This window comes from Chlamydotis macqueenii, chromosome 8 (assembly GCF_036417535.1).
Source record: "Chlamydotis macqueenii isolate bChlMac1 chromosome 8, bChlMac1.mat, whole genome shotgun sequence".
Classification (NCBI taxonomy): Eukaryota; Metazoa; Chordata; class Aves; order Otidiformes; family Otididae; genus Chlamydotis; species Chlamydotis macqueenii.
In genome coordinates, this window is record NC_141563.1 from 506,012 (window position 1) to 531,444 (window position 25,433).

Here is a 25,433-nt window from a genome sequence, read left to right on the forward strand (position 1 = left end):
GGGCAGGGACTCTGCTGCCTGCCAGGGTCAGCACTCAGCCTGCCCGGGGAGCTCCCAGCGCTGCTACTGTGGGGAGAAGCTGTGGGGGGAAGGAGCGACACACAGGATGGCAGGGTCCTTGTGCTGTTGAGAGTGTGCTGTGTGGGTCAGGGCTGCTCACAGCTGCAGATCACGCTGAGGACATTCCCAGGAGACTTTTAGCCAGAGGTGAATAAATCAGGGAGTATCATGAATGAACACACCGTGGCTTACAGACAGGTCAGCATCACTTTTCCATCCTCACCAGGGTTGGTCTGAGGTTCCCAGCACAGCCTGCACACACACGGATGCTCCTGGGCACTGCCCTGCTGCTGGAAGGGGTCTGCAGGGCAGAGCCCTGCACACAGCGGGTAGGATGGGGTCTGTGAGCAGGGACAGGGAGGTGACCCGGGGACAGAGGAACAGCTCCAGGCAGCAGAGATGTGGACAAGGGGTGGGAGGACACTGCCAACAAGCACTGGGGGAGGCTGCCTTCAGGCAGCTCTCTGTTGCTCTCTCACTGGAGATGTTTTGTCAGCAGGGTCTGCTGGGCAATGACCTAACTCTCTCTTCAGACCCTCTCACCTTCGGGACCCCTGACTGTCTGCTTTGCCTGCCCTGCTGGGTTTGCCAGCTGCCCCCGGAGAGGCACAGCTCTCCTGCAGGCTCCTAGGGAGTGCTGAGCCTTTCCTTGGGCGTCAGCGCTCTCCTCGCAGAGTCCTTTGCTTCTCCTGTGAGGAGCAGGGTCCTGCTCTCTGCATCACAACTGCACCTCTGGGCTGGGAAAGAGAGGAATTTGCAGGTCTGCCCTGTGAAACTGGAGTCCCCAGCTCTCATCAGGTTTCTGGGTTTGTTTAATATTAATTTGTGTGTGAAGTCCTCTTTGAGGCTCTTCCTGTGAAAGTGCAGGGCAGCTGGGAACAAGACTGATGGACACTGTGGGTCTGCTGACTCTGTTCTCTGTTCACATCTCCTGTGAACATCAGAGCTGTCACAGATCAGCTCCTGTGCACCCACTGCAGCAGAGCAAAGCTGACTCCTCAGCAGCACATGGGTAGGGCTCTGGCTCCTCAGGGCACACTCAACCAGCACAAACCACAGACAGGACAGGCATTTGAACTGCGTGGCAGGGGTTGGGGGGAATTCTGTGAGAAATTTCTCATTAAAATCTGTCGTATCTTGTCACTGTGTGTTGCAGCTAGAGAAAGTGCCCCTCTGCCCAGAGGGACAAAATGTCCAACAGCAGCTCCATCACCCAGTTCCTCCTCCTGGCCTTCGCAGACACGTGGGAGCTGCATCTCTTGCACTTCTGGCTCTTCCTGGGCATCTACCTGGCTGCCCTCCTGGCCAACGGCCTCATCATCACTGCCATAGCCTGCGACCACTGCCTGCACTCCCTCATGTACTTCTTCCTTCTCAACCTCTCTGTTCTCGACCTGTGATCCATCTCCACCATTCTCCCCAAAGCCATGGCCAATTCCCTCTGGGATACCAGGGCCATTTCTTACACAGAATGTGCTCCCCATGTGTTTCTCTTTCTCTTCTTGATACTGGCAGAGTTTTATCTTCTCACCATCATGGCCTATGACTGCTACATTGCCATCTGCAAACCCCTGCACTACGGGACCCTCCTGGGCAGCAGAGCTTCTGTCCACATGGCAGCAGCTGCCTAGGGCAGTGGGTTTCTCAGTGCTGTCCTGCACACCGCCAGTACATTTTCACTGCCACTCTGCCAGGGCAATGCTGTGGACCAGTTCTTCTGTGAGGTTCCCCACATCCTGAAGCTCTCCTGCTCACATTCCTACCGCATGGAACGTGGGCTTCTTGGTTTTCTTCTTTTTATAGTATTTGTGTGTTTTGTGTTTATTGTTGTGTCCTATGTGCAGATCTTCAGGGCCATGCTGAGGATCCCCTCTGAGCAGGGACGGCACAAAGCCTTTTCCACGTGCCTCCCTCACCTGGCCGTGGTCTCCATGTTTGTCAGCACTGCCATGTTTGCCTACCTGAAGCTTCCCTCCATCTCCTCCCCGTCCCTGGATCTGCTTGTGGCAGTTGTATATGCGTTGGTACCTCCAGCAGTGAACCCCCTCATCTACAGCATGAGGAACAGGGAAATCAGGGATGCCCTGAGGAACCTGATTCCACAAGTATTTCAGCAGCAATAAGCTGCCCTTCTCTCCTCACAACATTTCTCCAGTCTATTTCAGACAACTTTTATCCTTTGGGCATTGTACTGGTTATAACCATGTTGGTTCAGAAATGTTTGCTTTCATCCTATTTCTCAAAAAAATGATCCCAATCTTTCTTGCCCAAAGACCTTCTGTGATTGGGTCTATCACTAAGCTAACAGTGGCCTCCTTTGTGGCATGTCTGTAAGAAAAGAGGATTTCCTCAGTGCAGCATGTGAAGCTTGGACTCTTGTTTCAAAACAGGACTACTGTCTATGCTCAGGGAATTGCAGGCTAACAGGCCCTGCTGCTGTCCTTGGGTGCTGCATTGGCTTAGGGGGACAAGGACACGGGTTCATGCGTGAGAGAATGCCGACTGGACTGATCCTTCACTTTACTGGGTGCTCAATGCCACTGGAGATCCTGAACAAGGATCTAAAGGCACCTGCTTGAGGCTCTGTCACATAGGACAGGGCTGGTCAGAGATGCCCGACCTTCTGAGAGGGGATCTGAAGCCACCAGGAGAGCACAGGGCATCTCTGGGTCACTGGGTGCCCTGGGGTGGAATGTGAATGGAGGTGTAGCAAACTTCCACAAAAAGTGGGGTCACCCAAAGGAAAAGAGCTAAACTGAAGAACACAGAGTGTAAGGTGGGCTCTGCAATGCCAGAGAGGCAGCAGAGTCACAGCAGGAGTAAGGAAGGCAGCCTGAAGAGCGATTCCCTTCATCTTCAATGAGAAGCCATGGGCTGCACCCAGTGACACACCTGAACACATCCCAAAACCGTTGAAGTGCCCTGAGATGTCCCTGAGTATCATCACCACGGAGCCATGGGAGAGATCTGTCAGGGGCAGTGATGCCAGCCTGGCTAGATTGGCTTCACTCCCGGACCAGTATGGCCAGTAGGTAGTCCCAGGGCAACACAAACAGATCAGGTTGCTCAGAGCCTCATCCAACCTGGCCTTGAATGCCAAGGATGGGGCATCCACCACCTCTCTGGCAAAACCTGATCCAGTGTTTCACCACCCTCAATGTAAAAATTATTTCCTGATGTCCAGTCTCAGTGTACCTCCCTCTGTGTGAAAACCATCACCCCTTTGTTGTATCACAAGAGGCCCTGCTAAATAGCCTCTCCTCATCTTTCCTCAAAGCCCCTTCAGGTACTGGGAGACCACTATAAAGGCTCCCTGGAGCCTCCTCTTCTCCAGGCTGAACAGCCCCAACTCTCTCAGGCTGACCTCACAGGAGAGGTGCTCCAGCCCTCTCATCATCTCTGTGGCCTCCTCTGGACTCGCTCCAACAAGTCTATGTCCATTTTAATCAATCCAGACCGAGAAGTACAATTTTTAATACAAAAGCTCCCCCGGTGCTATGTAGGTTTCCTTCCTGGCACTGAAATACACCGGTCACTCTTTTCTAGTAGTATTAAGATCAAAGAAACAATACCTAAAATCTTCTGCAGGGGAGGTTACAATCAGACATTGCTTATGGAAAAATTATAACAGCCATATCTAAAACTCTGTATTGCTTTGTCTGGAATAAATATTTGCCGTAATTCAGGAAGTTACGTTATCTGCGTGTGGAGAGGTTTCCTGTCATGGGACCTGACTGACAACAGTGCAACCTGCATGTTGTGCATCACTTCCCACAAATTTTAAAATAAGCAATTGTTGTGGTTTAACCTCAGCTGGAAACTCAAGACCACACAGCCGCTCCCTCACTCCCCTCCTCTGCTGGGATGGAGGAGAGAATTGGAAGTGTAAATGTGTAAAAATGAGAGCTGCCGGTCAGTAGGGACCTCTCCAGGTCCCCCAGGCCTTTATTGGCTGATTGAGAGGGATCCTGTTGTGATATCCGCTAGCTCCTTCAGCACTCTGGGATGAATCCCATCAGGCCCCATGGACTTGTCATGAAATGTTAGAATGGTTGGAGTTGAAAGGGACTTTTAAAGATCATCTAGGCCAACCCTCCTGTGAGGTCATGGAGCAGATGCTCCAGGAAACCATGCTAAGGCACATGGAATACAAGGAGGTAACTGGTGACAGCCAACATGGCTTCACCAAGGGCAGATCATGCCTGACCAACTTGGTGGCCTTCTATCACAGGCTGTCGTAGTTCAGCCCCGATCAGGACCAGACTACGCAGACTTTCTCTCGCTCCCCCCACCCTCCGAGAGAACAGGGGGAGATGATATAAGAAAAACGGCTCCAGGTTTGAGATAAGGACAGGGAGAAAACCTTAAAGTTACTGTCACGGGCAAAAAAGACTCGACTTGGGGAAAAAGTATTCATTTATTTCTAAAACTAGAAGGAGAATGAGACAGGGAACAAGATAATCTCCCCCCACCCCTCCCTCTTCCCGGGATTAACATTATCTCTACCACCTTCCCCCCCGAGCGGCACAGGAGCGAAGAGGAAATGGGGGTCGCGGTCAGTTCATCACACGTTGTTTCACGCAGCTACTTCATGGACGGGGGATGAACTCCTCGCATTCCTCCTCTGCTCCAGCGTGGGGTCCCTCCCATGGGCCACAGTCCTTTGTGAAACTGCTCCAGCGTGGGTCATCTCTTCCACGGGGTGCAGTCCCTCTAGAACAGCTGTCCCAGCGGGCCCTCCATGGGCCACAGCCTCCTTCAGGGCTCCACCTGCTCTGGCGTGGGGTCCTCCATGGGCTGCAGGTGGATCTCTGCCCCTCCGTGGGCCTCCACGGGCTACAGGGGGACAACCTGCTCCACCATAGTCGTCACCACGAGTTGCAGAGGAATCTTGGCCAGGAGCCGCATAACTCCTCCCCCTCCTTCTGAACTGACCTTGGCGTCTGCAGCCGTTCCTCACAACAGGCTGGCAGACGCCTCTCAGGATCCTTTTTACATCTTATTCACTTCAACTGCTCAACTCGTCTCCACTTCTTGCAGCCAGGCAGGGCCGAGTTGGGCCCAGTCGTCTGCCCGGCGGGAGGCCAGAGGGTGAGGCCTGCAAGGCCCACAAGGCTCGCGCCTCCCCCTCTCTGCCCCTGCTCACCTGCTTCACATCTTCTCTCCTTCTCTTTTTTTTTCCCCTGTTTTCCCCTTCTTAAATACGTTATCTCAGAGGCGTTATCACGGGACTTTCAGCCACCAATTGGCTCGGCCTTGGCCAGCAGTGGGTCCGCCCTAGGCCTGGCCGAGTCCACTGAACAAAGGGGAGCGACTTCTAGCAGTTTCCTACAGAAGCTACCACCCTAGGCCCCCCCTCACTAACAAAACCAGAACATGGGGTTACAGCATCAGTGGAAAAGGGATGAGCAACAGATGTCATCTACCTGGACTTGTGCAAGGCATTTGACACTGTCCTCCGTGATATATTTGTCTCTAAACAGGCTCCGGGGAGACCTGATAGCAACCTTCCAGTAGCTAAAGTGGGCCTACAGAGAAGATGGGGAGAAACTCTTTGTGTTGCATTCTTCTCCAGGCTGCTTCTTAGGAGGTCCCGAATACTAGCGCTCAGACCCGTCTTGTCTGCCCTCCCAGAGCAGGGACACGAAGAGACGGACACATAGTATCTAGCTCCTAATGCTGATTTATTGCTGCATCACAAAGCCTTTTATACTTCACGAGACCCATACACCTGACCGCCCCGGAACCCCATGACCTCCCTAGCCCAGCCCCTTTTCCTGTCGTACCCGCTTTGTTGTTCCACCCCTACTATCCTATACTTCCCCACTCTTTATGCCATAAGCAGGTCCGGCTGATACACAAATGTCACTCCAACTGTCCAGCGAGACACTAAGTTTTGCAGCATGCGTAACAGGATCGGCAGTGCACAGAGAGCGACACTAATGCCAATCAGCCAACCCAATAGCCCGCCAAGTCCACCGAGTATCATGTCCATCCAACACCTGTACTCTCCAATCATGATCCAGGACGGTCTTGGCTTCGATGCAAACACTGCTGGATCGTTCTATTCCACATTTCTTCCCACTGCCACAATGTGCCTTTGCGCTTTGGTCCAGTCCCATTGCAGTATGCATAGTGTGGACTCACACTGCTCCCTCGTTCCGTCACGTTCTCGAAGCAGCAAGTGGTGTTCCATCTGATATCGTCCTGTAACACCATCGATTGATTCAGCGGAGGACCATCACAAGTGATCGCTAATTTGACCAGCTGGATGGTGCTTCTCCCTGCCCCGTACAATTGCAATCAGATACTCCCACTATCAGTAAACTTGTAAGTACCTGCGAAAGAAAAGTCAGTCATTGTTAGAAGTGGTATTGACAGCGGCAGGTCGTATACACCAGGCCGGATACCATTTTGGCCTAGCTGACGTTTGTACACAACCATAGCTGCCTCCCATCACTAACAGGGGTATTGGCTGTTTATCCCAAGCTCCCGAAAGAGGATCCCATACCTCGGACCGCCGCAATGATCCCTTATGTGCCCCTCCAGATGATTTAAGGAATAAAGCGCTCTTTGCAATATAGCAATCGGGCAGCTTTCCCACCTCTCCAGGTCTCCCCCCTCTTTAAGGCATTGCAAGCGCTGCTTTAGAGTTCGATGGGGTCTCTCCACTATTGCTTGTCCCTGTCTGTTTCCTGGGATGCCAAAGGAGTGTCGCACTCCCCATGCTGCCAGGAACGTTGCAAAAGCTTGGCTACATTTGCTGTCTGTGTTCCTAAAGCAATAATTTGATTGGTTAAAAATGTGTACTGGATACAGTCATGTCTCAGCATGTACTCTCGCTTTGTCCATTGTGCTCAGATCCTGTTCACTTCGATACATTCACCCATATTCCCATCTGCATAACTCACTTCACTACATTCGCGTACATCCATACACTTGCTCATATTCCCATCCACTGCATTGATGGCCTGCTGCCTGCAGAGGCCTCTGACTCACAGATTAAACGGTCCCATTGTGTCTGGATTGTCCATTGCTCACTATGAGTCCATTGCTTTCCCACAAATCCCTCTTTTTGTTTTTGAACAATCCAGACTTTGGCCATTGCATTCTGTACCATCTTTCCTAAACAATTGAGTATACAAGGGACAATTAGTACCAAAACCAGTAATACCAACAATACAATTCCCAGCATTTTTAACACATCTCTTACCCATCCCATAATTCCCCATTTGGTAAACAGACCGTCTAACCATCCCAGACAATCACTAACCTGCAGTTTTTGAACTTGATCTTTCATTGTTTGTATAGCTTTATGGATCGATTTAGAGTGATCAGATAAATTCATACAATGCATTCCATCTAGATCTTCACAACCATGACCATGCACTAACAACAAAAAATCTATAGCAGCTCGATTTTGCAGCGTTGCATGTCGTATGCTATCTACATCACTAAGCAAGCTGTCTAGGGCTAGTCAAGTTAAATTACTCTGTTTGGCCAGCCAGCAACCCAACTCTCGCAGATTCATTAAAGCACTTGCAACCCCTACTCCCGGGGCTAAAAAGCTGGCTGCTATAATTTCACTAGGAGACCAAAATTCCACCCGATCATCGCAGTCTGATTCACCCATGACCTCCCTAGCCAAGCCCCTTTCCCTGTCCTACTCCCTTTGTTGTTCCACCCCTACTATCCTGTATAAGACACCACCCTTCAAGCAGCTGAAGGCTACTGCTATAGTGCAGAGGTCCTCCACCTCAAATGGCTACAGATGCCCAGGTTCCTCAGGTTCTTAATACAGAACCCAAATTCCAAAAGTCCAGGAGAGAATTCCCCCATGTTGGGTCAGGGATCATCTTCCACTGTCCCTTCAACCAAGGCCGCCTAGCAGAGGTCTGTGGTTTTCAAAGGCCTTAGTTATGACCAAGGACTAAAATTGTGTCTCTTCCTCCAGTTCTCCAAAGGAGACCTCATCCTCCTTCTCACCTTCGTCAGGCAGTGACCCTGACAAGCATCCAGCTCATCTCGTCCTTGTGGAAGGTAGCAGTGAGGAGGTCAGAGTGTGGGGATGAGGGCTCCCAGTGCCGGAGCCCAGCCCGTACACAGCAGATCCAAGGGCACAGCCGTGTCATTGCAGTTCTTCTACAGCCGGGCCCCAGGTGCTCACCATGTTAAGGCCAAAGCTGGGCAGCTGCAGGGGACTCCCTTCAGTGTTTGTGTGGCCTTGGCCAGGAATGGATTCATCCTGACTCATTTTAAGGGCTGGGCTGAGTCGCTCCGACAGAATGGTTTCCATTGATGAGGCTCTTTGTCAAAGCCCCCATACGTGGGACCATGAGAGACTTTTCTGCAGAGCTGCGACCCAGACAGGCAATCCCTAATCTCTGTCTCTGCAAGGCCTTCATGACCCTAGGGCAGCACTTTGGACCGGTCCTTCTTGGATCTTGTGAGGTTCCTGTTGGCCCATTCCTCCAGCCTGTGTGTTCTTGAAGAGAACCTTGTGGGGGATGGTGTTCAAAGTCTTGACACAGTCCTGCTAGATGACACTGCCCTCCCCCGCAAACGCAGCCCTTTCATCATGGGAAGCACAGAGGATGGTGAGGCATCATCAGCCCTTGGTTCATCCAGTCACCCTCTCCTGCACAAACCCAGCAGTGCAATCCAAGAGGACACACTGTGGGACATGTTCCTCACCCAAAGTCAAGCTAAGCAGCTTTCACCTCCCCAGCTCATGCTCTGGGCCTTTTTGAAAGGTGCACGCAACATCTGCCTTTGGCCAGGGAAGTTCCCCCACACTCCATGACCTTTCAGAGACAATGGAGACTGGCCTCACAGTGACATCGTCTGGCTCTCTCAGCACCCTTGGATGTGACCTGTCCACGCCCAGGTACTGACAGGGCTGAGTTAGCTCAAGTCGCCCCTGATTTGGATCCTGCTCACCATTGGCTGTTCTCCTCCAGAGTCCTGCCTCGAGGCACAGAGGCCTGGGAGACCTTGCGAGTGAAGACTGAGGCCAGGAGGACATGGAGTATCTCAGATCTACCTACACCTGCTCTTCCTAAATCCATCAGTGGCCACATGTTATCTTTCTTTGTTCACTAAGTGCTCATGAAGCAGTTGTCATGGATGGGTGTCGTAGTTCAGCCCCGATCAGGACCAGACTACGCAGTCTCTCTCTCACTCCCCCCACCTTCTGAGAGAACAGGGAGAGAAAATATAAGAAAAACGGCTCGAGGTTTGAGATAAGGACAGGGAGAAATCCTTAAAGTTACCGTCACGGGCAAAACAGACTCGACCTGGGAAAAACTATTCATTTATTACTACAAATAGCAGGATAATGAGACAGAGAACAAGATAACCTCCATCGACCCCTCCCTCTTCCCAAGCTTAACATTATCTCTACTACCTTCCCCCCTGTCGTAGTTCAGCCCCGATCAGGACCAGACTACGCAGTCTGTCTCTCGCTCCCCCCACCCTCCAAGAGAATAGGAGATGATATAAGGAAAAACGGCTCGAGGTTTGAGATAAGGACAGGGAGAAATCCTTAAAGTTACCGTTACGCGCAAAACAGACTCAACTTGGGGAAAACTATTCATTTATTTCTAAAATTAGCAGGAGAATGAGACAGGGAACAAGATAACCTCCCCCCACCCCTCCCTCTTCCCGGGCTTAACATTATCTCTACCACCTTCCCCTCCCGAGCGGCACGGGGAGGGGAAAAGGGAATGGGGGTTGCGGTCAGTTCATCACACGTTGTTTTACGCCGCTGTATCATCGTCGGGGGAAGAACTCCTCGCATTCCTCCTCTGCTCCAGCGTGGGGTCCCTCCCACGGGCCACAGTCCTTCCTGAAACTGCTCCGGCGTGGGTCATCTCTTCCATGGGTGCAGTCCCTCTAGAACAGCTGTCCCAGCGGGCCCTCCATGGGCCACAGCCTCCTTCAGGCATCCACCTCCCCCGGTACAGGGTCCTTCACAGGCTCCAAGTGGATCTCTGCTCCTCCGTGGACCTCCATGGGCTGCAGCGGGACAACCTGCTCCACCATGGTCTTTACCATGGGCTGCAGGGGAATCTTGGCCAGGAGCTGTGTTACTCCTCCCCCTCCTTCTGAACTGACCTTGGCGTCTGCAGCCGTTCCTCACAACAGGCTGGTAGATGTCTCTCAGGATCTTTTTTTACATCTTATTCACTTCTCATCTCCTCTCCACTTCTTGCAGCCAGGCTGGACCGAGTCGGGCCCAGTTGGCTGCCTGGCGAGAGGCCAGAGGGTGACGCCTGCAAGGCCCATGAGGCCTGTGCCTCCCCCTCTCTGCCTCTGCCCCCGCTCAGCTTCTTCACATCTTCTCTTCTCTTTTTTTTTTCCTGTTTTCCACTTCATAAATACGTTATCGCAGAGGCGTTATCACGCAACATTCTGCTACCAATTGGCTCAGCCTTGGCCAGCAGGAGGTCCGCCCTAGGCCTGGCCGAGTCCACTGAAGAAAGGGGAGCGACTTCTAGCAGTTTCCTACAGAAGCTACCACCTTAGGCCCCCCCTCACTAACAAAACCACGACAATGGGCCATCCAGATCACTTAAAGAACCACAGTCAACAGCATCAGCAGAAGTGATTTTATTGAAATACAATGTGTAACAGTGCGACTTGGCAAAGGCTGATGGGAAGGTTCAGCCTGTGACTGCACAGAGGATGTAACAATGATTCAGAGTCACCAGCACAGAATCACCGTTACCAATACAAAATCCTGGTGCACTGTGATACCAGGTCATGTGCCATGTCGGTCACGTACCAAAGATTTGCTGTTTGTAAGAGATCTATCAGCCTGGAAGAGCAAACGGGAGAGGTGTCCCAGCTCAAGGGGAGATCAGCGCCATGCAGCCACGGCGCTGGGCAGGGAGAGCTCAGGGAAGGCTCCCTTTGGCTGTCGTATTTACGGGATCAAGTGGTTGGCTGGTAGTCAAATTGCATGTGATGGGAAAGGTGTGCGTGAGACTGCTTGTACCCACAGCTTTCTCTGTCCCTTGAGAAATGAGTCCTGGAAAAGCCACCAGCTATTCATGTGTTAATCTTGTGATGGATGTTCCAAGCTGATAGGCATCAATGCTCACTGTGTCACTCATTATGATGCCCCTGGATTCCATTTTGAGTTCCAACTGAATATGTCTCTGCTGAGCTGGGAGGACGCTGTCCTTGCAGACCAGCTGTACTGAGCTCTGCTGCTCTTCCAGGCTTCTGACCGGTGGGTCCCCACTGTGGATACCACTGGTGGGCACTGCTGGAGAGCAAAGCAACAGTGAGGTCTGCCCAGCTTCTCCTCCCTTCCCTGCTCACAGCTCCATTTAGATGTGAAATGCAGATGGGAACTGTATGAGTATAAACACGTCCTTGGGACACAGTTTCTCAATTTAAAATGTTCATCAGCTTGCTGGTTCATGTCCATTAGCAATGAAGAAAAGGGCAACATTAAAATTCTTTTAAGGTGAAAACTTCCTGCACACTTATTACACTGAAGGCTTTTCTGCCCGTATTTCTACTGCTGCCTGACATCTTCATTCAGGGGTTGATTCCTTGGCCATCCACACCACAAGCTGTCCAGTGTTGGGGGCGATGAATATCAGAAGTCTGGGGACTGAACAATAATGGACTTTCTAAGAGAAGCAAAATCGAGGACACCTGGTGTTGGGAAGAAGACAAGGGACACCTGGTGGTGGTTAGATGACCTGTGGGTATAAAAGCATGGAAACAGGGAGAGAAGTTTGTTCTGTGCTTAGCTTGCAGTGTTATCTGAGATAGTTTTGCATGTGTGGACTGTGCTCTAACAACTGGCCTATGCTCTAAACAATTGTGCACTGACAACTGGTGCCTGAACAGGTGGAATGGAACCATTTTGTTGCTAGATGGGTACAGGTTTGAAGACTGCACAGCCAATTCATTGCCTCAAGTAAAGGAGGTAAGCAACTGGGAACAATGGGCAGCATAGTGTCAAAGGCTCAGAGTTTACTACCAGCATGGTGTGTAATGTCTGAGAATAAAGTGCAGAAAGGGGTTGTGACAGCAGCTGTTATTCTGTCTGCTCCTCCCTTTGAGACTGATAGCAAGTTGGAAAATTCCTTTGATCCAGGCCTGAAAAAGAAGCTGGGTTTTTTCCCACTCTACCCTGATAATTTGCAAAAAGTTTGCTCGTCGGCTAATTTAGTAGCTCTGGTGATGACCACAGAATTGGCTGATCGGTGGAAGGATGTTTGGAGGCAAGCTGTTCTGGAAGGTGACACAGAATTGTTGGAGGCTCTGGCCATGCCTGTGATACTGCAGCCCAATGGCCCCCCTCAGTGGGAAGGGTTTCAATCTGGACTGGTAAAAGAAATCTGATGCAGTGTAAAGGAGGAGGGACTTAATTTACCGTATATGAGTGATACAGGGAATTAGTGGTCTGCTAAATATCGCTTGGTTTAGGAGACTGACTGTCTGCTAGAGAAGGCCTAACAATCCTGTTTGCCTTGAAACTCACTTAAGCTTATCAGGGGCTGGTATTTGTCAAGGACTAATATGTCTAGCAAAGGATGGAATGTTAGTTCCACCACACATTCGGTCAGAAGTTGGGAAACTGCTGAAATCACCAAGGGAAAGGAGAGCACGGGTGAATGACTAAAGCTCATCTAGAGGAAGATCAGCCCCCTGAAGAAGTAAATGACCACCAGAGACAGATCTGAAATGCTAATGCAAGTGTTATTAAAAAGAAAAAACCGGCCTCACTCATGCACATGTATGTCTGTATTGTGCAATCCAGTGAGTATTTCTACCTGCACTGTATAAATTTTGGGTAAAATGTGCTGTCAGTGTGTGTGCTTTTGGAGGAGCGATCCCCCACGCACCCGGCGCTGAATAAACATGCCTGCTTTAGAACTCTCTCCGAGTTGTAGAGTTTGATCCGCGTGTCAATTTGGCGACACAGATGGGACCCTCTCTGCTCAACTGCAGGACTGGCTGAGAGAGGGACGTCTTTGGTGCACCCCGAGCCTTCCTCAGAAGAACTCCCTCCCTCGTCTGATCATTGCAGGAGTAGAGAAGGACCATCATCAGTGGACCAGGGATGTTGGGGAAGGGGTACCTGTAAGTCGTGAGGAGACATCCTACGCCAGGGAAAGGAGCTGTTGCTCACCCCTGTGTTGTCCGTCCTGGGGGAACTTTGTGGGAATTCCTGAGGGCAGTACACGAGTTGCGGGAATCACTGAGGGCAGTACGTGGATCCCTGAGTGCTTCTCGCTGGGATAGTGGGAGCAGTGTGTGGGATAGCAATCGTCCATCTGTTGTAACCCATGGGAATTGGAATTGATATCATTGCAGCTGTAATTGATTTATGATAGTTGTTACACGCTAAGTTTTGTGTGTCCAGTACCGTGGGTTGTGGGATGAGTGTTTTATTGTATTGTGTCTGAAGTAAGTTGGGTGAGTGAGATGCAGTCTGACTGCAGAGCGAGTGTGGAGTCCTGATCTGTGGTTGTGTGTTCTCTGTGAGGAGAGCAGCTGAAGACGGACTAAGTTCATGACAGACTGTGAGACCGTGTTAGTCGAACAGATTGTTAACCCCTTAGTGTCCTGTACACATGCATCAGGATTTTTCATACAACCCAGTGTATGTTTTTGAATGCTTTGGATGTAAACAAAATGTTGAGGAACAGTTTGGGGATGATTTTTGGTGTGGTGAATGTCAAGGGAACTGGGCTGACTGGGATAGGATTGGGCGTTCGGGCTAGCTTAAGCAGGAATTCGGTGGGAACTTAAAAGGTGTAAGGAATCAGTAAGAATGCCAGTGGTATATGGGAGGAAGTGTAGAGGAGAGTGGTGCCGGGTTTATTTGGTGTGGAGCACGGATGAGTGCCTGTCCACTGCTGCTTGTTTGTTCGCGCTGAGTGTTTCAAGTGTCATAAGTACATAATTTCCTTTAACGGGAAACAGGAATTTCATCTCGACAATTGTCTTGAATTGAGGTGCATTTGCTGTGGGGTGAGTACACCCTTGTAATCTCTGGCCTTGGCTAAGGTGTTATTGCTGTCAGTTTAATCAGGCTGTATTCTTTGGCTGAAGAACAAGAAGAATGTCTGTTATGGGAGGCAAACAAAGCAGTGGAGTAGTGAAAAGGAGACCTCTGGGCTGCGTTTTAGCTCCCTGGAAGGAGACAGGGGAGCCGCTGGGGGAAGTGTAAACAAAAAGACTTTAATAAAATATTGCAATCAATGGTGGCGTTTGTGTAAATCAGATGATGAGGAGAAATGGCCCTTTAACGGAACACTGAATTATAATAGCTTGTTGCAATTGATCTCATTTTTGAGGAGAGAAGGGAAATGGGAGGAGGTCTCGTATGCGGACACGTTTTTCATCCTCTGAAATCATCCTGAATATCAAATGGACTGTGGATTAGCACCCCCACAGGACCCAATGGTGATGGCTTTGGAGAAGAAAAGGAAAGAGGTGTTGCTCGGCATGCAGCACAGGGCAGAGATGAACAAAGTTGGTGAAAATAAGGGGTCCTGGGATGGGAGTTGTAGAGTTTGATCTGCGTGTCAATGTTGCCACTATCTATTGTTCTTTTTTTTTTAATAGCTGTGATAATATTAATTGCAATAAAATAGTAACATTTATCCCACTTCTTGACTCGGAACTTTTTTTTTCTGAGCTGCTATCCCACAGTACTGTTGTGGTTTAACCCAGCAGGCAGCACAACACTACATAGCCGCTCGCATGCTCCCCCACAGCGGGATGGAGGAGAGAATTGGAAGGGTAACAGTGAGACAACTCATGAGATTGCCCCCACCAATGTACAGGACCTTCCACGTGGCTTTGTTGGACCTCATGAACTTTGCATGGACCCACCTCTCCAGGCTGTCAAGGTCCCTCTGGATGGCATCACTACCCTTCAGTGTGCTGACGCACCACAGAGCTTGTCACAGTTCAGCCCTGATTGGGACCGGACTACGCAGTCTCTCTCTCGCTCCCCCCACCCTCTGAGAGAACAGGGGGAGATAATATAAGGAAAAACGGCTCGAGGTTTGAGATCAGGACAGGGAGAAATCCTTAAAGTTACCGTTATGGGCAAAACAGACTCAACTTGGGGAAAACTATTCATTTATTACTAAAAATTGCGGGATAATGAGACAGAGAACAAGATAACCTCCCCCCACCCCTCCCTCTTCCCGAGCTTAACATTATCTCTACCACCTTCCCCCCTCGAGTGGCACGGGGGGAAGAGGGAATGGGGGTTGCGGTCAGTTCATCACACGTTGTTTCACGCCGCTGCTTCATGGTCGGGGGAAAGAACTCCTCACATTCCTCCTCTGCTCCATCGTGGGGTCCCTCCCATGGGCCACAGTCCTTCCTGAAACTGCTCCGGCGTGGGTCATCTCTTCCACGGGGTGCAGTCCCTCCAGAACAGCTGTCCCAGCGGGCCCTCCACGGGCCACAGTCTCCTTCAGGCATCCACCTGCCCTGGCATGGGGTCCTCCATGGGCTGCAGGGGGATCTCTGCTCCTCCGTGAGCCTCCATGGGCTGCAGGGGGACAACCTGCTCCACCATGGTCGTCACCACAGGCTGCAGGGGAATCTTGGCCAGGAGCCGCATTACTCCTCCCCCTCCTTCTGAACTGACCTTGGCGTCTGCAGCCGTTCCTCACAACAGGCTGGCAGATATCTCTCAGGATCTTTTTTTACATCTTATTCACTTCTCATCTCCTCTCCACTTCTTGCAGCTGGGCCAGACCGATTCGGGCCCAGTCAGCCACCTGGCAAGAGGCCAGAGGGTGACGCCTGCAAGGCCCATGAGGCCTGCACCTCCCCCTCTGCACCTCTGCCCCTGCTCAGCTTCTTCACATCTTCTCTTCTCTCTCTCCTTTTTTTTTTCTGTTTTTGCTGCCTTAAATACGTTATCGCAGAGGCGTTATCACGGGACATTCCGCTACCAATCGGCTTGGACTTGGCCAGCAGCAGGTCCGCCCTAGGCCTGGCTGAGTCCACTGAACAAAGGGGAGCGACTTCTAGAAGTTTCCTAGAGAAGCTGCCACCTTAGGCCCCCCTCACTAAACAAAACCACAACAGAGCTTTGTGTTGTTGATGAACTTACTGAGAGTGCACTCTGTCCCACTGTCCCTGTCATCAACAAAGATACTGTACAGTGTCAGTCTCAATATTGACCCCTGAGGGATGCCACTTGTCACCAGTCTCCACTTGGGCATTGAGCCACTGACCACCACTCTCTGAGTCAGTGCCTTATCCACTGAGTGGTCCACTTGCCAAATCCATGTCTCTCCAGTTTAGAGACAAATAGGTCACGGAGGACAGTGTCAAATACCTTGCACAAGTCCAGGCAGATAACAGCAGTTTCTCGTCCCTTGGCCACTGGTGCTGTAATCCCATCACAGAGGGCAACCAAATTGGTCAGGCATGATTTGCCCTTAGTGAAGCCATGTTGGCGTCTTTTCCATGTATTTCTTTTCCATGTCCTTCTTTTCCATGTGCCTTAGCAGAGTTTCCAGGACAATCTGCTCCACAACCATGCCAGACACAGAGATGAGACTAACTGGCCTGTAGTGCCCTGGGTCTTTCTTGTTCCCCTTCTTAAAATTGGGGGTTATGTTTCCCCTTGTCCAGCTGGTGGGCCCACAGACAGAGGTGTGGGAGAAGGCCCCAGCTGAGGCTGGTCAGGGCCATGAATTCTATGGATGCTCTTAGGGCCCTGAGACTGCCTCCGTGGGATCCCCCCTGCCAGTGCCCTCAAAAGGCCGGGTTCGTTCCCTGAGACCCAGGCTCTGTGCTCTGCCGGTCTCCCTCCCCTTGACCCTGGGCATCTGAGAGACCATAATTGCATAGTCCCTACAGCCAAGGCTGGCACTGTTCTGCACATCCCTGGTGAGCTCTTCCTCTTTCCGGAGTATCAGGTGGTGCAGGTGGGCATCAGACTGTCATTCTCAACTGTTCTGTGATTCTGTGTTTGTAAAGGATAAAAGTGAGGTGGAAAGAAATGACCGACACGTTACCTTGACTGCAAATACAGTGGGATCCTGCGGAGAGAACCCATACTGCAACAGAGGGAAAATGTAGGGAGGGTAGAGTGGCAGAAATTACCACGAGCCCCCATTTGCAATCCCCCCTGCTCCCCTCTGGGTCTGGATGGATAGAAGAACAAGGAATGGAGCAGTTTGAGCCTTGGAAAAACGGGAGTGGAGGTTGGGGAATGGTCTTTAATATTTTGTCATAGTTTCTCACCATCTAAATCTATTTTAATTGGCAATAAATTAAATTGATCTTCCCCAAATCACCTCTTCTTTGCCCAAAAAGAGAAGCTGCACATGCTGGGTGTTTGATAAATCTTGAGAGCCAGAGGTCTGAGTACGGACCCAGGACTGTATGGGGGATCTCAATCAATGGAGAGTTTCAAAATTTGTTGAAACAGGGCCATGAGCACTTCATCTGGCTGGAGTTGTCTGAGAATGGGCTTGGCTGACAGTCCAGCTGTGCCAAAAGCAGTGGGACGTGGTGCATGATGAGTGTCCATGTAAAACTCGTTTCCTTTGTGTGAATAACAGCATGGAGGTGGGCATCACTGAGCCCCAGAGGATGCCAGCGGTGGCCATGCAGCAAAGGCTGCTCCTCAGGACTGGAATGTACGGCCAAAGATGGAAATGGCTGGTGTGTGGGACCAGTCTGGGACAGTTGTTTTGGGAGAGCATCCCCTGGGTGTCCAGGTGTCGTTAATTTCCCCTGGGAACTAGAGAGTTGTTCCTTTGCTTTTCTCCAGGGATGTGCGTGCCTCTAGAGAGCCTTTCCCCAAGGGCCTGTGTCTGTTCTGGCCTGAGTGGGTGCTTCTGCCCTCTTCCCGTGGTCCCTGTGGGGACCCAAGGTGGTGGTGCTGCTCTGCAGAGTGAGCAGGCTGTGGTGCGTGGGAGTCACAGGGAGACAGTCCTTGGCAGATCCCTGCTGATCACTCACCATCTCTGGGGCCAGTGGGCACCCACAAGTGGAAGCTGAGCCCAAGTTTCCTTCCCTAGTTCATCGCCCCATGCCCTTCTCCCCTCAGCCCAAGGAGAACCCCAGCACAGCAGCACGGCTTTGTGGCGGCAATTTCTACAGCCTATTCCTGACCACAGCTTTGGAGAAAAACCAGAACCTTCAGACACCGGCACTGAGAAAATCCCTTTTTATTACTGAGATATGACCTGGGAGGCCATCTATGCCGTTGTGCCAGACACATGTGCAAAGACCTCTGGGTCACATAGAGTGGGTTCATGTCTCTGGAGAAGTGGAGTGGATGCAGACATTTCTGGAGAAATAGAAGTGTCACAGATAAAGTGCCCAACACAGAGGAGGTTCCCCAGATACATTGGAAATCACTTGTGAGGAGATGTGGGCAGCTTATATCTGCTGAAAAATTACGGGTTGAATGAGCTTCTTCAGGGCATCCTTGAGCTCCTGGTTCCTCATGCTGTAGATGAGGGAGTTCACTGCTGGAGGCACCACCGAATAAAAAAGAGCCACCACCGGATCCAAGGATGGGGAGGAAATGGAGGGAGGCTTCAAGTAAGCAAACATGGCAGTGCAGATAAACAGGGAGACCACAATCAGGTGAGGGAGGCATGTGGAAAAGGCTTTGTGCCGTCCCTGCTGAGAGGGGATCCTCAGCACGGCCCTGAAGATCTGCACATAGGACACAACAATGAACACAAAACACCCAACAGCTACAGAAAAACTAACCACAAGAAGTGCAGCTTCTCTGATGTAGTAGTGTGAGCAGGAGAGCTTGAGGATCTGAGGAACTTCACAGAAGAACTGGTCCACAGCACTGCCCTTGCAGAGTGGTATGCCAAATGTACCGGCCGTGTGTACGACACCATTCAGAAATGCACCACCCCAGGCAGCTGCTGCCATGTGGACACAAGCTCTGCTGCCCAGGAGGGTCCCGTAGTGCAGGGGTTTGCAGATGGCAACGTAGCGGTCATAGGCCATGACGGTGAGGAGACAGTACTCTGCTACAACGAAAAAGAGAAACCAAAAGACTTGAGCAGCACATCCGGAAAAAGAGATGGCTCTGGTGTCCCAGAGGGAATTGGCCATGGCTTTGGGTAGAGTGGTTGAGATGCAACCAAGGTCAATGATGGAGAGGTTGAGGAGGAAGAAGTACATAGGGGTGTGCAGGCGGTGGTTGCAGGCTATGGCAGTGATGATGAGGCCGTTGGCCAGGAGGGCAGCCAGGTAGATGCCCAGGAAGAGCCAGAAGTGCAAGAGCTGCAGCTCCCGCGTGTCTGCGAATGCCAGGAGCAGGAACTCGGTCAGGCCGCTGGTGTTGGACAGTTGTTGCCTCTGTGCACGGTGTCCTGTCATGAGAGGAAGAATCAATAAAGAGTTAGGGGAGACAAAAGTCAAAGTCTTTCTCCCTGACCCTCACCCTGCTACACACAACCCCCCACGCCCTTGCACCCGTTCCTTTTCCAGCCGACCTTCCTTCACCACTGTGCCTGGAGCTCTGGTTGGCGATCCTGAGTGTGCCCTGAGGAGAAGGCCTCTGCACACTGGCTGCTGAGGAGTCAGCCCTGCTCTGCAGCAGTGGGTTCATGGAAATGGTGGGGGACAAAGTCCGCTCCTGGTGTTCAGAAGAAACTGCTCCTAGCTCAGAAGAGCTTTTCACCATCTGCACTCCCAGAGTTAAGGAAGTGAGATGGCAGAAGGCAGTTTGAGAGGTTTGGGGTTCTTAAAGCTCCCCCATCTCACCTGGGGAGTGTTCTTGGATGTCAGACACCCTCAGCATTTCTGCTGCCCTCAGGGAGAACAGAGCCAGTCCTGTGAGGCCAGAGGATTGCCTGTGGCTTAGTGCAGAGGGAGGGGAGCTGGTCTGTGCCTCCGACTTGTTCCCAGCTGCCCTGGGCTTGTTCTTCATGAGATGGAGGGTGATCACACTCTTGTGTTACCCTGAAAAACAACCAGACACTGCTGAGAGCAGAGGGATGCTGTGCTGACCACTGAACGTCTCACCCCTTCTCAAGGTCTCAGAACCCCACTTCCAGCCAAGGACACACAGGGCTCATTTCACCAACCCCACAGCGTTTCTCCATGGGGCTTCCAGATAACAAATTGTGCAAGGGGACAGCTTCACATTCTGGAGGGTGTGTCACAGCTTGGGAGGACACCTCAAGGACATGGTCAAATGCCCTAAGGATACCACCTGATTCAGGGGAAACCAGCTGCTTCTCCAGCCCCACAGACTGCACTGCCCACAGCCTCACAGCTGAGAGGAAAGCTGGGACACTTGTTCCCATGGACACGGCTGCATGGAAGGATCCACAAGATCCGGGTGCGACCCTGCAGCTGAAACTGCACCTCCCCAGCGAGCCTGGCAGCAAGAACGAAATAACAACAGCAATAACAGAGACAAGTGGAGAGAGAAGCAAAGACAGAGCGAGGGTCTGGCTGCCAGCAGGCAGGGCAGAGGCAGGCGGGCACTCAGGACAGCGTCCCCCTTCCGCAGCTGTGCGTGCCCCCTCCCCGACACCACCTTCGCCAGGCAGCTGCTCTCAGGCCCTGTGCTCTGCAGAGGGACGTGGACACGTGGCTGGAGAGCTGCACCACGGCTCTGCTGGAGCTCCGGCCTCACAGGAGGGGTTTCATATCTGGGACCCCCCAGCCCTGGGGGCAGAGGCTCTGGTGGGTGGGAGAGGAGGCCAGGGGGCTTGCTCGGGGAAGGGGACTGCATTGCAGGGGATCACTTACAGAGTTTTCTGAATTCTCCCTCCCACAACACTTCTGAATTTAGTTTCCTCTCCTTCCCTGATCGTATCCCTTCTGCCTGGAGATTTTCTCAGGGCACTGGCGAGGAGCAATATTCCTGTTTGCGGACAGAAAAAAAGCATGGCTCAGACTAAGAAAATGGGTCCAGCAAAGGTAATTCTACCTGTGTCTACTGGCAGAGGAGTGGCTGAAAGTGCATTAGGAGACTCCTGGAACACCTGCTGGTAACTCAACTTTCTAGCTCAGGAGTCTTAGTTACTAAAATTCAGAAATCTATTATCATTTGTGTCCTCCCATTCCCCAAGAGTGCAAATGGAAAATACAGAACCAGAAATATTTTTATTTGTATACTAATCCTAGTCTTGAACATCTCCTTCAATCCTCTTATAGGATTGAGCTGAAGCTGTGAGCAGCCTTGACCCACACAGCACCCTCTCAATAGCAGAAGGATCCTGCCATACTGGGGGTCACTCCCTCCAGCCACAGCTTCTCCCAACAGCAGCGCTGGGAGCTCCCTGGGCAGGCTGATTGCTGACCCTGGCAGGTGTCAGAGTCCCTGCCCCAGCACACAGCCCCTGGGCTGCAGGGACCCTGCTCTGAAGGACAGCCCTGGGCACCCCTGCCTGCACACCCACCTGCACACCCCTGCAGCCATCCCTGGGAGAAGGCAGCCGTCGTGCCCTGTCCCTCTGATGGTGCAACAGGGAAGCCCTGCTCTGCAGCATCAACTTCCCCTTTGAGAAACCGAGAGCCCTCCTGACAGATCCCATAAACTGTCAGATGCACAAGCTCTGGGAGATCTCTCCAGGAACAACAGCTAAATTGCCCTGCACCCAGAGACTTACCACATAGAGGGCTCTGAAGATTCCTCCTCACTGACCTCTCAGCATCCTCCCGCTCTCAACTGCCTTTAAGTTCTCTCAGCCGCTGCCTCTCTGCAGCGCTGCCCGCTTGCCATCAGCTCCCTCCATGCCAGGAGCCCAGCCCAGCTCAGCAGCAGAGGCCCAGCCCAAGGCGGCACTTTCTCTGTCCCCTCGGGGCTCCCTCCAGCTGTCCCTGGGGCTGCAGGGGAACCTGCTGCCAAACAGCCTGCAGCCACCACTGGGGATTTGCTTCCGCACCTGGGACAGAAGAGTAACGTCTTTTCAAGCACTGCCATTTTCCTGCTCACAGACAGAGTCAGGTCTAAATATCAACTGTCCTTCTCCTGTCAGTAGGCAGAATACCCAAAGGGAGGGATCTCCTCTACCCCTGCTGAGGGAAGGGATTCAGTGCAGTCAGTGCAGGCATCTCACCCTGGGTCTGTAGTCCTGGCGCTAGAAAAGGACTCAGCTCCCTTCCATGCACACCACAAACCCACAGGAGCTGGGATTCCTCTTGCCCCTGTTCACCTGAGCACAAAAGGGCATTTGCCTGTGAGCTCTTTCTCTCAGCTCCCCTCCTCCTTACTGGAGATGGAGGGCAGCAGGGAGTTCTTTAGATGCAAAGCCCTGGTGACAGCTGAGGTGCACGTCTCCCCCACTGGATTTATTTTGCACATGGATAGCTGGGATTCTCTTTCTCTTCTCCACCACCTTTATTTGTCAGATCTCCACTGACCATAATGTCTCACGGCCTCCTGCCAGCGCTGTGCAGCCCAGGCCTTCTTCCCTCTGGATCTGGTGAGAGCAGAGTTTGCTCACTCTGTGGGCACCGACACTGTTGAGGAGGGAGAGTGAGATCGTGGCTGAGTGGGCATCTGGCCGCAAACGAAGGTCAACCCAGCGCACACCATCTCGCACAATGTTCTTGTATGGAACCTTGGAAGCTGCAGTCTTGATAGGTGGGCAAAGAGGGGAGTAAAAAAGTGACTGGATGCATTGGGGTCTCTCCTGGGACTTGGTGGTGTTATCAGTGTCCTGAAGTGGCTGACAGAATTTGCAGATGACACAAAACTGAGGCAAAGGAACGAAGCATACAGTGGAGGGCTGTCTTCTGGAGGAACCTCAACAGGTTGGAGGACTGGCCCAACAAGATCCTAACGGATTTCAGAGAGGAGAGCTCCACAATCCAGCTCCTGGGGTGCCCTGACCCTGGGCACCAGCCCTGCCTGTGCTGCAGCTCAGTAGAAAAGGCCCTGGGGGTCTTGGTGGACAACAAGCTGCAGATCAGTCAGTGGAGAGCCCCGGCAGGCAAGGAGGCCAGCAGCATGCTGGCTGTATGAACAGGAGCATGGCCAGAAGATGAAGGGAAGGGATTCTCCCCCTCTATTCAGTGCTCACCAGACCATGGGCACAGTACTGCACTGCGTTTGGGCCTCCTGCTCCCAGGACAGGAGAGACATCGATCGACTGGAGCACGTTCATTGGAGGGTCACCTGCCCAGGTGTGTGTCAGTGTGCAGGCGGCTGGAGAATTTTCCACCTGAGGAAAGTCTGAGGGAACAGGGACTGTTCAGCATAGAAACAAGAAGGCTTCTGGAATCTTCACAGCAGCATTTCAGTACCCATCAGGCAGTTAAGATGGAGCCATGTTCTTCATTGTGATGCATGGTGGGAGGACAAGAGGCAAGGAACAAAAGGTGAAAAAATGTTCAGGTGGGAGATGAGGACCATGAGGTCCATCAAGTCATACCTATGAGACCACATACGCACTGGGAGAGATTTTCCCGAGAGGTTCGGCAGTCCCAATCCTTAAAGGTTTTCAAGTTTTCTTTCTCCCTAAATATGGCCTCCAAACAATGAAAAACCACTCTTGCTCATGCCAGAATGAAGCAAAACCCTATGGCACCACCACAAGCTCTGCCTTCCCAGGGCCCTCTCCTCTCCATGAGAGAGGTCTTCTACCAACCCCACACTTCTTACACATTCAGCCTTCAGAGTTGCACAGGCTTGGCCTGCCTACTGGCCTTCACCACTGTCACCCTTGTAACTGAGGCCAAACACATATTTTGGCACTCCCAGTGTCAGCTGGCACCTGCTCCACACCTGGAGCCCACTTGGCCGTGGAGAACAGGAGAGGCAAGGTCCACTCTGCTCAGCACTGGGCACAGATTTTTCCTGGGAACGTGGCTGAGGAGCTGTCATCATGTGTGTCAGCCTGTGGCCTGGCAGGGGTGGGACTGGGACAACGCTGCTGAGGCAAGGCTGTAGTAGCTCAGCTGGACAGCTGGAGAGCATTCCGCTGAAGATCTAAATGTCCCTGGTTCAGCTCCAAGCTTCAGCAATGATTTTCTCCCTGGGATTTGGGCAGAGCCCATCTGCCTTCTTCCAGCCTGCCCTGGCCCTCCTCACTCCTTCACCTCTTGCTAGAGCACTGCAGAGCTGTGGGTCAGAAGGACCCTTCCTCTGGCACCACAAGTCCCCAGGCTCCCCATGGCCAGGCCACCTCCAGTGCTCCAGCGCTGGTGGTGCCTGTGCTCCTGGCGTGCTCCGTGGCCGTGACCCAGGGAGCACAAGGTTGCGTGAAAATGCTTCTTGTCAACGGCTGTCAGGTAACAGATCCGTGTGCTGCCAGAGCTTCAGTGTCTGTGCACGGCACAAGAGCGTTCCCCACCTCCCTGTGCTTCATGTCAGTGGTCGGTAGAATCATAGGATCATTTAGTTTGGAAAAGACTCCTAAGAGCCTTGAGCCCAGCCGTTATCCCAGCACTGCCAAGTCCACCACTGAGCCGTGTCCCGAAGGTCTTTTAGATCCCTCCAGGGATGGTGACTCAACGCTTCCCTGGGCAGCCTGCTCCAGTGCTTGGTAACCCTTTCAGTGAAGAGATTTTTCCTAATAGGCAATCCAAACCTGCCCTGGTGCACCCTGGGGCTGTTTCCTCTCTTGCTGTCACTTGTTCCTGGGGAGAAGAGACCAACACCCACCTTGCTCCCGCTCCCTTCAGGCAGTTGGAGAGAGCAATAAGGTCTCCCTTCAGCCTCCTTTCCTCCAGCCTCCTTTTCTCCAAACAACCCCAGTTCCCTCAGCTGCTCCTCATCAGACTTGTGCTCCAGACCCCTCACCAGCTTCATTGCCCTTCTCGGGACACGCTCCAGATAACTCAATGTCCTTCTTGTCCTGAGGGGCCCAAAACTGAACCGAGTATTCAGGGTGCACTCTCACCAGTGCTGAGTACAGGGAGACAATCCCTTCCTCAGTCCTGCTGGCCACGCTATTTCTGATACAAGCCAGGACATGATTGGCCACCTCAGGCACCCGGGCATGCTGCCGGTTCATCCTCAGACAGCTGTTGACCAAGACCCCCAGGTCATTTTCCACCGGGCATATTTCCAGCCACTCTTCCCCTAGCCTGTAGCGGTTCCTGGGGCTGTAACCCAAGCGCAGGACTGGCACGTGGCCTTGCAGAATCGCATACACTTGGCCCCAGCGTATCGCTCCAGCCTGTGCAGATCCCTCTGTAGAGCCTTTGGACCCTCAAGCAGATCAACACCCCTGCCCAGCTGGGTGTCGCCTGCAAACTTACTGAGGCTGCGTTCGCTCCTCTCATCCATAGCATTGAGAGCTTGCCTGTCATTCTGAACCCTAAATGTCTCCTCAGCCAACTCTTTAATTCTGTCTGTAAACACCTTTGTTTTCTTCTCCATCTGCCTGCCTAAAATATTTCTCGTAAGGCTCTCCTTTGCAGAA